The following is a 14,713-nucleotide window of genomic DNA, read 5'->3' on the forward strand; positions in this document are numbered from 1 at the left end:
CCCTGGATGGGCTGAGCCGCTCTCCAGCCCCACTGGAGGCACAGCCGTGACCTCCAGGGACCATCAGGGACCCCTCAGCAGGTGAGTGACAAGAAGGTGACAACATGGAGAGCCCCCTAAATGAAGGGTTTTTCAACTTGAGGTACCTCCCACTCATCCAAACCTTGGCAAACGTGAGAATCATGGAATAGTTTCAGTTGGGAGGGACCTTTAAAGGTCATTTCATTCAACCCCCCTGCAGTGAGCAGGGACACCTTTGGCAGGGTCAGGTTGTTCAAAGCCCCATCCATCCTGGCCTCGAATGTTTCCAGGGATTCTGGTGTTCATTAAGGTTGGAAAAGCCCTCTAAGATCACCAAATCCAACCATTCCCCCAGCACTGCCCAGGCCACCACTGACCCACATCCCCAGGTGCCACATCCACACAGCTTTTAAATCCCCCCAGGGATGGGGACTCCACCACTGCCCTGGGCAGCTGTGCCAGTGGTTGATAACCCTTTCCATGAAGAAATTATCCCTAATATCCAACCTCAGCCTCCCAGCGGCTGAGGCTTCCAACCTCAGTTGTCTCCAACACTTTTGTTTTTTTTTTTTCCTAGGAAAATACCATTACAGCGAGTCTGTAGGAACTCAGCTGCTTCAGAAACCAGACCCCTCCAGAACTCACAGCCCGTGGATTGGAAACCAACTCTTTTAAAGGGAACACTCCTTGAAATCCCTCCCTGCACCCGGGGCTTTGCAAACCTCCACTTACTCCTGGCATCCGTCCCCGGATTGTGTCACTCGCCAGCTCAGTTAAGAAGTTGATTTGAATATTGTTTTATCACACTGTGCCTTGCAGACAGCATTGAGTCAGCTTAAAACCAGCGCAGTGTGTACTGGCTCCCAGTTAATTATAGGCATAAAACATCATTTACTCCTCTGAAAGGAAATACTTGGAATCCAGAGGGCTCTTTGCCGCAGACGCCGGTTCCTGCGCAGGGTTTTGTTTCCCTCCTGTTATCTCAGGGAGAGTTTTGTGGCTGTGGGATTACAAGTCTTTGAGGGCCGTGTCCAGACATCCCCCAGTGCAGGGGTGAGGGTGTTTCGCTGGCAGTTTTTTTCCAAAGAGGTTTAATCCGACCCTCGGGAAAGAAAGGAGGAAATTGCACCCTTAGTAAATAACTGCCTGTCTCTGCCTTGGGGTTTCTTTGGTACCTGTCCTTCCTTCAGTAGGTCCCTAAAGAATTCCCCTGCTGGGTTGGTGTTTTCTCCTCTTTTAGCTCTCCAGGCAGCAGATGGTCCTGGTGTTAATGCCCTAATTGAGGATTTGTTTTCCCAAAAGCCACATATTTGCACTGTGCCCCCTTCTCAAACCATTCCCAGGAGCTGCATCCTGGTCATTGTTGCCTGATCATTGCAGGGAAAGTCATTTCCATCACAGGGACTGGATCACCTCTTAAACCTATGTAATAAATCCATCTCATTAAACAAATCCATCTCATTAAACAAGTCCATCTCATTAAATCACCTGAGAGCTGAAGGGAGACAAGGGGTGATCAGGGCCCTCCTCACTGTGGTTGTAGCTCACGGACACGGCCCCACGGCAGACTCAGAGTTATTCTGGGAGCATTTGCACATGTGGGAGTTTCTGGAGAAACTCTGGAGAGGCTTTTTGTGGCCACAGAGCAGCCCTGAGGTTTGCCCAGGACGTTCAGGGTTGCAGGGCTCAGCATTTCCTCACCAAGAGTTGCCTTGGCCGAATGCCCGGGCACGGGGAGGCAGCTGGGGAAGGAGCGTGGCTGGGGACATACGGCAGAGCTGCAGCAACAGCATCCCACCCTCTCCCTCGAGCTGTCAGGAGCGCTCCAAATCGGTGGGAGAAGAGCAGGCACAAGCTGGAATATCTCGGGAAGCTCCGGTGGGAGCAGCTATTGCTGATGAGCGCTGGGAGGGCTAATCTTGGAGGGGGACACTTTGTTCCCAGCAGCGTTTGGGGTTCTTGGGAAGGGCAGGAGTGAGGGGGGAAATGCTTTGCTCATGGAAGGGCACGTAACCAAATTCTCTGCCCCCACCTCCTGCTCCTCGCTGCTGAATGAAAAAGCAGCTTGTCCACCTGGTTTTTTTAGCAGATCTGGTGTGGAATTTAAGCGTTCTCAGGTTTCTTCCCACCAGAGCATGTGCAGGGAGGGAGGCAAGGGAAGGATGTGTTTGAATTTGTCTGGCCAGATGCTCTCCTTGAGAGAGGCATTATGAGGGTGAACTCGATCCTATCTAAACATTTCCCTGGATTCCCTCCCTAGTTTTGCTCCAGCACTGACGCAGAGGGAGAACCAAGTTGATCAGAGGGATAGAGAAGCGCTGCTGTGAGGAAAAGCTGAGATTGGGATCGTTCAGCCTGGAGAAGAGAAAGCTTTGAAGTGACCTCATTGTGGTCTTCTAGTCCCTAAAGGGAGCTACAAGAAAGATGGAGAGAGACTTTCCAAGGGATGGAGTGACAAGACAAGGGGGAATGGCTTCAAACTGAAAAAGAGCAGGGTTAGATGAAATATGAGGAAAAAAACCTTTACTGTGAGGGTGATGAAGCACTGGCACAGGGTGCCCAGAGAAGCTGTGGCTGCCCCTGGATCCCTGGAAGTGTCCAAGGCCAGGTTGGACGGGGCTTGGAGCAACCTTGGATAGTGGAAGGTGTGGAATGAGACGGGCTTTACAGTTCCTTCCAAGCCAGACTATTCCATCATTCTGGGATTCTGTGAATGGAACGGCCCAAATCTGATAAAGGTCAAACTTTCTGGGGAAACTGAGGCACTGGGTTCACCAGAAACATGACCCCAAATCCCAGCAAACCCTTAAGAGGTCCCAAAGAGAAGCCAGCACTTGTGGCTCCAGCAAGCACTGCCAGCCACAAACCCTCTTCAAGATTTATTTAAGTGATGACCAACCAGAAATGGGGTCCTCTTCCTCCTCACCAGCACATCCTGAATCCCACAGCATCTCGCAGAGAAACTCCCCTGTTCCAGCACTGCTGGAATGTTTTCTGGGTGTCTCCAATCAGCCTGACTGAGGAACACGAGCAGCAGGACCAGCAGGGAAATAAAAGCTCTCAGGAGAACCCATCACGTTCTGTATTTTGTCATGATTCCACTTTTTTAATGTGCTCTGAGGAGATGAGAAGCTTTGCTCCAGGTCTGAAGAAAGAACCCCAAAGGGAGAGAGAATTCGCCCACAAGCCTTGTGAACAAGTGAAAAAAACAAAGGCAGAAATAAATAAACAGGGAAAAAAACCCAAAACCACCCTTAAAATGCTGTTTTGTTTCTCTTGTTTTGCTGCAGAGGAGTTTGAAGTTCTCCATTTCCTGGGTGTGCTAGAGGAGCAGCAGAGTTGAGACTCAGGCTTTTAATGAAGTTTATGTAAATTTGGTGATGTTTATACTTAGCAGAACAGATTTAGGAGTACTAATAAAGCAGCAGATGAGGCGTAGAAAAGAGCTGGTGAAGTTTTCCACCACTGTTATTTTTTACCTTCCTCCCACCATTCCCAACAAAAAGAGTCTGTTTCTGTTGCCAGTTTCTCTTCACAACAAGAGCTTCTGAAGGGCTGTTTATCCCTCAGTGCTGTGGAAGCATCTCCCAAGCCTCAGCTCAGTCATGTCCCATCGCCTTCCCTCCAGGAGCAACCGGCAGCAGCTCAGTCCATGTTTGCTTTCCCTTCAATTCTTCCCCACTCCGCTGCTGGATCTTTGTTCGCTGCCAGGATTTTTGTTAGGGATGGCCAGGCTGGAGCTGAAGCAGCCTTTTCCTTTGGGAGAAGGTGAGGGTTTATTCCAGGTTTGGAGTCAGGGATGTTGAGGATGAGCACGATGAGCTTCATCCCCGGGGAGGAGGAGGCAGAGCTGGCCCTGCCCAGCGATGGGTGGTGATTCCTTGTGTTTGTGGCTCCAAGGAGAAGAGCAGGGGCCCCCAGCAGAGACAAGTGACCCAGAAAAGCCCAGAAAGAAGGTGCTTGGCAGCCCCACCCCTCCTGCCACACCACAACCTCTTTCAGATGTTTTCTGCTCGCCCCAGGAGTTTTTCTGTGAAGAAATGAGGCAGATTTGGGGCTTGTCAGCATTTGTTCAATGCAGTCCACTCGGGATATTCCCTATCAATTCCCCCCTTGGCAGACCCTCCCTGGGATGGGGTTTCCCAGGAGGGGAGGAGGGGTCTCGGGGTCCCTTTTGAGCAAATCTCTCCTTATCTGAGCAGGGCAGAAGTCCTTTGCACACTTGAGGAGTTCCCATGGAATAAAACACCGAGGAACTCAATAGGATGAACTCTCTGGACACAATCCCAAGCCCTCTGCTCTGGGATGGCCCTGCTGGAGCAGGGAGGCAGGACCAGGTGACCCCACTGTGGACCCTTCCAGCCTGACCCACCCTGGAATTCTGAGATTTACACTGGCTGGATGATGGATCCTCCCTGGGCTGATCCAGTTATCCATCCCTCCTGGTTCCCTCCCTGCCCCTGGCATCCCACAAAACGGCTCCATCTGGTGAAGGAGAGCAATCTTTGATACCAGAGATATTTTGATTCATCAGAAGCCCACATGAAATTGAAGGTTGTGCTAATTATTAAAAGCTCCCAGGCACTACTGCAGAAATAACACGAAATTTTTCCTATTTATGGCACCTTCATGCTTTGATTTCCATTAAGAAATGGGACAAGGTCTAAATTTAGGACTGGCATGGTCAAGGCTTAGGTTTGAGTTGAGGTTTCATCACACCTTTTCCTACAACAGAAAGAGAGTACTGGAAAAAAAGAAACCCCCCATTTATTAGCAAGAAATAATGCTATTTAATTTATTTTGATGGGAACTGATCATTTGTTCTTTTCAACCTCCACTGCTGCTTTGATGCTCTCCAGGGAGAGACCTTGCAGAGGTTTTATGGCAGTAAATTGTCACCACCCAGCTGAGCATCACACCCAGATTTTCATGGAATCCCAGAATTCCAGGTTGAAAGGGACCTCAAGGATCATCTGGTCCAACATTCCTTGGCAAAAGCAGTGTCCAGACAAGGGGGTCCAGCACCATGTCCAGCTGAGTCTTAAAAGTGGGAAAATCCCCCACTTTACTGGGAAGATTTTTCCAGTGGCTGATGGTTCTCATTTTGGAAATTTTCCCTCTTATATCCAATCAGAACCCCCCCAGGAGTGACTTTTCCATTCTTTGTTCTCTTTTCCGTGTGACTCCTCGTAAAAGGAAAGTCTCCAAGTCTCCATCTCCTTTGCAGGCACCCTTTAAGCACCAGAACATGGGGATGAGCTTCCCCAAACCCAGTTCTCTCAGCCTTTCCTCACGTGGTACCTTGATTGTTCTTCTCCAACCTGTCCACATCCCTTTGGAATAGCAGAGACCAAACCTGGACACATCTGGAATACTCCAAATGTGGCCTGCCAAGTGCTGGGTAGGGTGGAACAATGAATTATCCATCTCTGCTGGGTCTTTTTTGGCACAAGGAGCAAGGAATTGTGATCCACCAAGATCCTTTAATTAGGCAGAGTTGCTGATCAGGGAGTTTTGTTCCTGGCAGGGTTTTGGGTCCTGCTGTAGCTGTTGGGGACATCTGAGACCATCCCCTGCAAAGGAGGGCTCCAAAGTCCCAGTTCAGAGCTGCAGAAGTTTCCCATTTGTGGTTTTGACCTGGTCACCTCCTCTCCGCCTCTGTTTCCCTCCAGCTCAGCTGGGAGGAACCAGCAATCCACTGGATCAGTCACCGACATCCAGCAACCTCCGTGAGCATCTTCAGGGCATCCTCCTTGCCATGAGCAGGGACTCACGGAATTTTCAGGCATCCCAGTGTTTCCCTGGGGAAAAAGGGGCAGCACAAAGGACTTGGGTGGAGCTGGGTGGGGAGATCCTTGAAATGGGGATGGTTCTCACGTAACCTTTGGAAAAGATGAGGTTTTCCAGATTAAAGGGTGCCTGAGTGATCCTGTTCCGTGTGGTGACACAGGGATGGGAAAGCAGAAGCCTCTGAGGAGCGATGGATTCGCAGCATTTTCACTGAATGCTGAACCTCGCTTGAATTTTCAGCTGCAGCTTTTTTTCTCTGCAACCTGTTATGAATCTGAGTATCCCTGACTTAAGGTGCTGAAGGAGGAGGAGGAGGAGGAGGAGGAGGAGGAGGACGCTTCCGGGAAAAAAGTGTTCAGTCCAGGAACCAGCTGTGATTGCTAAATCCGGAGATTTAGACACATTGGGGGGGGGGGGGGGGGGGGGGTGTGAAAAAAAAAAGCAAAATGACTGAAAAGTTAAAAATACAGCCTGAAATGTGGAGCCTGCCTGGGAGCTGCATTTCACCCTGCTTTACTACCAGATCCTATAAACCATGGAAAAAGGGGACTGCAGCCACAGAGCAGACCCACAGGGTTAAAACCTGCAGGAAAGAAAGGACAGGAGGAGATAAATCAGTCCAGAATTCTCCTCATTGTTATCACACAAAAGATTTTACAGAATTAGAAGCATGACTAAATTACAAGCATGACTCTGGGACAGAAGGTGCTTCCCAGAAAGGAGATGTTTTCCTGTTCTTCTGTTGGTCATCAACCTCAGGAAAAGTTGATTATACCACGAATTGCTGAGCAGATACCAGTGTGATGCTGAGCTACCCAAATTCCTGAGGGCTTCTCCTAAAGAAATCCCACCTGGAACCCTCTTCCAGCCAGTTGTGTTGGTCCAGGAGGCAACTGGGGGAACTGGTGAGTAGGGGATGTGTGCAGATCACAGCACCCAGCTCCTGACACGTGGGTGAGTCTCCTTAATCCCAGTTTCCATTTTAAAGGAAGAATAGTAACTTCCAGGCAGGAGGATTTCTACACAAGGACTTAACAGTTAAATTTATTCATGGCTAAACCGAGGAGCCCAGAGTCATTAAAGCATGAAATTGTGCCAGTCAATTAAAGCGTCAATCATAGCCAGCCTCATTTAGGAGAGCTGCTTTAATCCCAAGAAAGGAACATTTTTTTGGCCTAGTAAGAGAGCACAGTGACTTGAAGTTGGTTTGAGTGAAATAGCAGTTCCTCAGTTACCATTCAGAGATTTGCCAGTGGTTGGGGGTTTTTTTATCGATATATAAATTATTTTCTGCTGTGCTCCTTCCAAGGTGACTCGTGTTTCTGCTCAAGTAGAAACACAGATGCAATTTGAGCTGGAGATGGAGTGACTCGGGTGGGCTACACAGCAAACAAACAAGAGAGCTGCTCAGAGAGACATTTAACCCAGCAAACAGCAGGGTTCTGGGACATCTCTTGCTTTTCAGCAGATAACGGATTTTCCTTTTGTTTTTAAAACACAGCAATTAGATTATTCTGCCTGTCACTTCATGCAACATGTGTTTATTTTATTGGCTTTTAAAGCCTTTTTCCCCCCCCACCATCCCTGCTCTGGGTTGAAATCCCAGAATACTGACTGCACTGGTGACATTTAACAAATGGTGATTGTCATTCGGGCCTGGTCACACACCTGATTGTAATGAGGGAGAAACATCTCCAGAGGGGATTTACTGGGAGCTGACTGCAAGCTGAGGTGCTGGATATGATCTTTTCTTCTTTATCCATCTCAAATCAGGGAAATGAGGTAAGAGACTCGGGTTTGGAGGAGAAACAGGAGCTCAGGGAGTGCAACAACTGGTTGGGGTGGCACTGTGTCATAAGTGGAGCTTGGTAGAGAGCTGAGGGGACCTTCCAACTCCTCAGTGCATGTATTTCACCAGCTGCTGGTGTTTCTGGAGGTGTTTTGGAGGTGGGAGCAGCTTTGGCTTCTCTTTCCAGCTGTGGAATTGTGCTGTGAAAGGCAGCAAGGCTGGGAAGGGAGGAGGTGGTGGCTGAGCTGCCTTTGCCCTCACGTTCCCCTTCCTGCAGAACGGTAAATGCAGGGACAACCCTGGCTGTGATGGGAGCCAAGGGAAAGCTTTGGGTGGTTTTTGGGTGAAGCTCAGGCTGCAGGGCAGCTCCAGACCCTTCCCTGGCTGCAGTGGGGCACACAAGCTTTGCTCCAGCATAGCTTCCACTGGTGAAAGCTCTTCTCGTGGCGTGGGGCCTCTCTCTGAACCAAAACCCTCCTTAGAAAACCCTAAGGTGTGTGGCTGGCACACACCTCTCCTGAATTTCTCGGAGTCTGCAGCTGTGCTTTGTGCTGGAAGGAAGGGGGATTTTTTTGGATCTGCTGTGGGCCTTGGAAAGCTTTCCCCTTGGGAACTCTCCTGTCCTGGGAGCGTGCCGAGCCCAGCTGGTGAGGCAGTACCAACAGCAGTAGCATCTAGGACTAGACACACAGTAAATTTAGGTAGCTCGACTTGAAATTCGAATTCCTGGGGCCAAGGAGGTCAAGGGAGTTGCTTTGATATCTGTTAGAGGAGCAGGGTCTGTGGATGCAGCAGTCCCATCCACCTCCCTTTTCCAGTCTGTTCCTGTGCCATGGACACCAGTTGCCCACATGAAGGTGTCTCACAGAATGGTTTGGGTTTAAAGTGACCTCAAAAATCATGCAGTGCCACCCTCTGCCATGGGCAGGGACACCTCCCACTAGCCCAGGTTGCTCCAGGCCCCTCCAACCTGGCTTTGGACACTTCCAGGGATCCAGGGGCAGCCACAGCTTCTCTGGGAAACCTGTGCCAGGGCCTCACCGTCCTCACAGGGAAGAATTCTTTCCCAATATCCCATCTATCCCTCCCCTCTGGCAGTTTAAAGCCCTTTTCCCCTATCCCATCACTGCATTTCCTTGTAAAAACTCCCTCTGCCCTTTTGGGAAGAGCACTCCTGGTCATCTGTGTCCAGCCAATGGATCCAAACTGGAGCAGCAGCTGAAGGGCGGAAGAACAAAGAGTTTGTCTTTTAAGAGGAGACAAAAAGATTTTTGCCTCATCCCGCCTTGACAGTGAAATCTAAGATGTTGTGGGATTGCTCTCTATAAATATCCTGAGCAGGGAGTGAAGGAAGTGCTGGAAACAAGGAACCACCTCATGGAAAGGTCCTGCTGCCAAGCTGGAAACTGCCCAGACCTTCACATCGCAGTGAAGGCATCCAGGCAGGGATGGAGAGGGGGCTGAAAAGCTCCTGGAAGGGGAAAAACACGGGGGGAGCTTGTTCTTGGTATGCCCAGAAAGGTGTTGTGTAACCAGGTGGGGGGGGGGGGCCCAGGAGGTCCCTGCAGTCCTCCCCCTCCTTTTCCTTCCCCTGGAATGAAGATAATGGCACTGCACGCCTGGCAGGGGGACGAGAGACTGAGCACATCAGCGAGGGAAGAGCACCGAGGTGTGACAGTGATTGGAGCATTAGAAATACCTGAGACAGTCATATCTCGCTGTAATTTGCAGCGTTAAAACCAAACCTGTTTAATTACCAGGCTGCAGACTATTTTTTCCCCTTCCCACCTGCCGTGAGATATTGTGAGGTGGGAAAAAATAGCACAAGTGCAAAGAAAAGCCTTAATAAAAGCTTCGGAGGGAGGTAAGTGGGTCTCATCACTGTAGGTATCAAGGTAACTTTTCTCCGTGCTCAGGAGAAGTTTTCCAAGGCTGCCTGTTTGATTTATTGTCCAGATCTTAAACTGGAACATTTCTGCCTTGGTTCTGGCAGTAAAGAACAAAAGTGCCAAGTGTGAGGTGTCCACATTGTGTTTCATTTTGCTGATGGATGTTTTGACAGCCGAGAGATTTCTCACTGTGCTCTCTTCTTCCTTTTTTCTTTTTTTTTCTCCATCACTTATTTTTATAGGACATTGAGGAGGGGGGGAGAGAACTGAACTTCCCATCAGCTGGTGGCATCGTGTCAGTCAGAGAGATGTTTTCTGGTTAAATCCCAAATGTCTTCTCAGCTTTCCTGAAAGCTGTGATATTTTTGAAGTGTCACTGACTTAGTCCTTGTGGCGTGCAAGATGTTGTGAGCGTGTGTTTTTATTTTAATCCCTCAATTAAAACAAAGATTGCCCCGATGACCTCATCTGAGGCTGCCTGGACCCTCCCCTCAGGGTCAGCCATGACCCTGATTTGTCACATTAGTGAGGCTGAGTAAGCTAAATTTGCCAGTAATGAGCCTGAAAAGCCCAGGAGATGTTTCTTTTGGGTCAGCTGAAGGGAAGGCTGAGGTCCCCCAGCCCCTCTGGGGACTTTTCCATGTCCAGCATTTGTCACACTCAGATTAAAACCACGAGGCTGCTCGAAAGGGCCACTTCAGCCCAAGATGTGGAGGTGGGCAGAGGGGTGGAAAACCAAGTGCTGGGCCAAGGGTACCTCCTGACACATTGCCAGGAGGCCCAGCTGGGGCAGGATGGACCCTGGGATCTCATGCAGTGGCTTCGTCCCAGCTCTGACCCTTGGAGAGCTTCCAGCAAACACTGAAATACTTAAAATTTTCCCTTCAAACTGAAGACCTGTCTTATCATAGAAGCACAGACTGGCTTGGTTTGGAAAGGACCTTAAAGATCATCCAGTGCCACCCCCTGCCATGGGCAGAGACACCTTCCACTATTTCAGGTTGCTCCAAGCCCTGTCCAGCCTGGCCTTGGACACTTCCAGGGATCCAGGGGCAGCCACAGCTTCTCTGGGCACCCTGTGCCAGGGCCTCAGCACCCTCACAGCCAGGAATTCCTTCCCAATATCCCATCCATCCCTGCCCTCTGGCACTGGGAAGCCATTCCCTGTGTCCTGTCCCTCCAGCCCTTCTCCCCAGTCCCTCTGCAGCTCTCCTGGTGCCCCTTTGGGCACTGGAAGGGGCTCTGAGGTGTCCCTGGAGCCTTCCCTTCTCCAGGCTGAACTCTCTGAACCTGTGTCCAGAACAGAGGTGCTCCAGCCCCCAGAGCATCCTGCTGATCATCTGTACTAGTTTGAAAACAAACCAGTGGGAGGCACCAAGTCAGAATAACAATTTAATGGGCAAAATTAAAGAAAATGGAAAAAACTAAAAGAAAACACTGGTTCAAACTGACAGAGTCAAGATACAACCTGAGTCCCTGTTAGGCAGGGTGGTGGCAGCAGTCTGGTAGAATGGTGGCTGCAGTCCTCTGAAGTGGGGATCCTGTAGAAAAAGGGTCTGCTCCCCCTCAGAGGGTCCAGTGGTGGCTGTGAGGCTCCTGTCCCCTGGAAATCCAGTGGAGAAGGGCTGTCTCTGGTGCTCAGAGTCCCAGATTATATCCACGATGGGATGCTTGGTTCCTCCCTCTGGGTGGAGCATCTCACAATGGGGTAATGAGTCATGAGGCCAAGTGTTGATGAGGCTCATTAACAGAAGATGGTCCGGAGGGAGTTATCTGTGAGTCATGGGGCAGGACAATGATGGGCCATGAACAGCAAGATAGTCTGGGGGGAGGAGGCAAGGAAACACTGCCCCACCTGATTTCCACAGCTCATGAGGATGGTAATAGAATACACCTCAACCCAGGACATCATCATTTCCCCCTACTTTTCTATGTCAGGACCTGAAAGATTTCTAACCCGTTTTGGGGTCTGATTTTAATGGTGTCACTCACACAGACCATGGCAGTCCTTATAAATGTGGGATTTCGGGGTCAAAGCCCTTGGCAAGCCAGCCAAATGTTTGGATTCAGCTTTCCAAGACACACTTACAGCTCCAGCTGTGGCAGAGTTTTATGCAGGAGAGGATTCAGATCAAATTCAAGTACCTCCAGCATTGCCATCTCCTCGAAGCAAATCCCTCAGGGCTCTCTTTCTGAAAGAAACAGCCTGGTTTGGGTGGAATTAAAATCTCATCCCTACCAGGCATCTCCGTTTGGTCAAGGAAATAACTTCCCAACTTTATTTCTCCCCAGCAACTGCAATGCGAGCATTGTGCCACTACCTTAAGCATCAGCAGAAATCTAAAATGAAATATTTCCACCTGTTCCTGTGGTCCATGGAGAATTGTAGATTCTGATGAAGTGTTTTGGTGACTCTGGGTATGAGATAAGGGAGCGGAGATAAGCTGTGTGTCCAAATACTGCAAGGATTTGGGAACACATCGCTGGCAGGGGCTGTGAAAGGCAAAAGAAGCTCATTTTCTAGCCAGTCAGGTCCATATCCTTTTGAAATGTTCCCTGAAAGGAATTCAAGGAAGCATCTGTCCTTTAATGTCTAGACACCAGCCCTTACAGAGCTTAGATCCTAAAGCTCTCCCCTGGCAGTGGGCTGTGGGAGGAGACGGCTCTGTCGTGCGTGATGTGACCCAGGAGAAGAGAGGGAGTGTGGCCACTTCGCAGGACATCAGCTCGGGCCTTTTAGCTCCTTTTCACTCTCCAAATCCCTGTTGCTGTGCTGACAAAGCCCATCAGGATGGCCTCAGCCCCGTTCCCAAATTCCTCAGTCTGGGAGCGGAACAGCCGCGGGTCGAAGGCTGGGCCGATCTCTGTGAGTTGTGGCAGGACAGGAGCTAATTTGGGTTCAGTGCCAATTCCTACATGGGGAGGCTGCCAGGGGAATATTTCCCCAGGTCTGACATGCCTGAATATTCCCTGCTTTGGGAATATTTGCTCCCAAATATATAAATTCCCAAATAGATAAATTAATATATTAATAATATAAAATCATGGCAACCACGTACAACAATGGCGGTGCCCAAGACTTGCTCACCTCTAGGTCTGGGAACAACCTTTTCACTCATTCCAAAATATTATTGGAGTTTCTGCTCCGATTTGAGCTCTTTTTGAGGATTTGGGAGGCTGAATAATAGAATTCAGACCTAAAAATGGGATGGCGTTGATGCATTGGTTTGCTGATGGTTGAACTGGTTTATTCTTTTCTAGGCTCCACCGTTATCAGTAGCTCATCTTTGATGAAATATTTTTCCTTGAAGCTTGTTTTATAAATATATCAGGGATTTTGATAAGAAGGATGTGCTGTATTAAAAAAAAAAAAAAAAAAGCAGAGGTGGAAAGGCTCTACATCACCCTGATTTCAAAAAAACATCTGGAATTGCTGGATTTTTTCTTCCCCTGATCTTTGGTTCTGGCAGGTTTTTCTCACAGGGATATTTTTCCTTTCTCTGTTTCATCTCTATTACTCTTGCCATCATTTTTCTAAGCACAGATGCGACCCTAGATCCTCTCTCAGAAATGTCTTTCAGGATGTTTGCCTCTTAGAAAACAACCTTACCTTGGTGAACGAGTGGAGAATAAATGTTGAAGGGTCTTGGGGCTAAAATCTGATGGTGCCAGGGATTTTTTACTTAGGACCAATTCTCAGAACTGTATCGGGTGCCCAAGAGAAAAATGCTTTTTAAATTACTATGATTTTTATATTTTTTATTGTTCCCCAAGTCCCATGCTGATTGCTCTTAATTTTAATTATATATTTCTTTCCATTGCCACTGGGCAGATTCTACAGCCCTGGCCTTGCGCTGACAAGTCTCAAAGGGTCTTTTCACCCTTCTCCCAACACTTTTCCATCACACCAGGAGGACAGTGTGTCCTGTCCTGGCTCTGAGAGCCAAGACAGCCCCAAATCTTATCCCAAGAGCTCTTTGAGGCGTTTCCCCATGCACTCTTGTGCCAGGGAGGCCATGCCCAGGGCAAGGGGCAGGGCTGGGTGGTCCCCAGGGTGCTGAGCCTTCGGGCTGCATCCCAGGAACAAGATTTCTGGGAAACATCGCTCTGCTCCTCGCAGGATCTGTTCTTGCTCGGGGCTGTTGGCATTTTGATGTCTCTTGAAGATACAATAGAGAAGTGGCTCTTGAGAAGTGACAGCACGAAACTGATTAATGTCTCCAAGGAGAGTCAACCAGAACGGTTTCCTTTGAGCCGCATCCACTTCCATATGTAGCCCAGACTTCGCTTGACAATGCTATAGAAATGTGACACTTGGAGAAAGCACAGCTTGTTATCAGGAATATTTCCCCTTCAGCCTTTAAGGAGAGAGGAAAAAACCCTCCCAAAGCTCTCTGTAAAAGATCCTGGAATGCTAATTTCCAAATTAACAGGTCCAACGCTCTCCCACGCCACCCCCCGCCTGAGGGTTTAGGTTCTCATTTAGGAGACCTGCACACAGCCTTGGGGTGGGGAGGAGCTTGGAGACGTGAAGTTAAAGACTGGTGGAAACCACAGGTGATCCACGTGCAGCTTTCCTAGGACCACACTCGTGACCTCTTATTGCTTCTCATTTACCACAGAACCACTGGAGCTGGGATGGACCCTCAGGGATCATTGATCCAGCTCCTGGCCCTGCACAGACACCCCAACAACCCCACTCTGTCCCTGGCAGCGCTGTCCAAATGCTCCTGGAGCTCTGGCAGCCTCGGGGCCGTGCCCATTCCCTGGGGAGCCTGGGCAGTGCCCAGCACCCTCTGGGGGAAGAACCCTTCCCTGATATCCGACACAAATCCCTCTGGCGTAGCTCCAGCCCTTCCTTTGGGTCCTGTCACTGTCACAGGGAGCAGAGATCGGAGCTGCCCCTGGGGAGGAGCTGCAGACCCCGATGAGTCTCCCCTCAGTCTTCTCCAGGCTAAACCAACCAATGAACCTTGTATGGCTTCCCTTTTAAACCCCTCACCATCTTCCCAGCCCTCCTTTGGACCCTCTCTGACAGCTTTGTATCCTCCTTTTTTTGTGCCCCCAATCCCCGGGAGGTGGCTGCAGTTTGTCTGGACGTGTCCACCCCAGCACACTGCAGCAGCTGCTGCCCACAGCTTTGTCCTGGCAGTGGAACGACCGAGGCATTGCACAGTCTGGAAGTGCACAAAGGCATTCAGACTGTCTGCGGTGAGCAGGCAAA

The sequence above is a fragment of the Aphelocoma coerulescens genome, chromosome 4 (genome assembly GCF_041296385.1).
Source record: "Aphelocoma coerulescens isolate FSJ_1873_10779 chromosome 4, UR_Acoe_1.0, whole genome shotgun sequence".
Classification (NCBI taxonomy): Eukaryota; Metazoa; Chordata; class Aves; order Passeriformes; family Corvidae; genus Aphelocoma; species Aphelocoma coerulescens.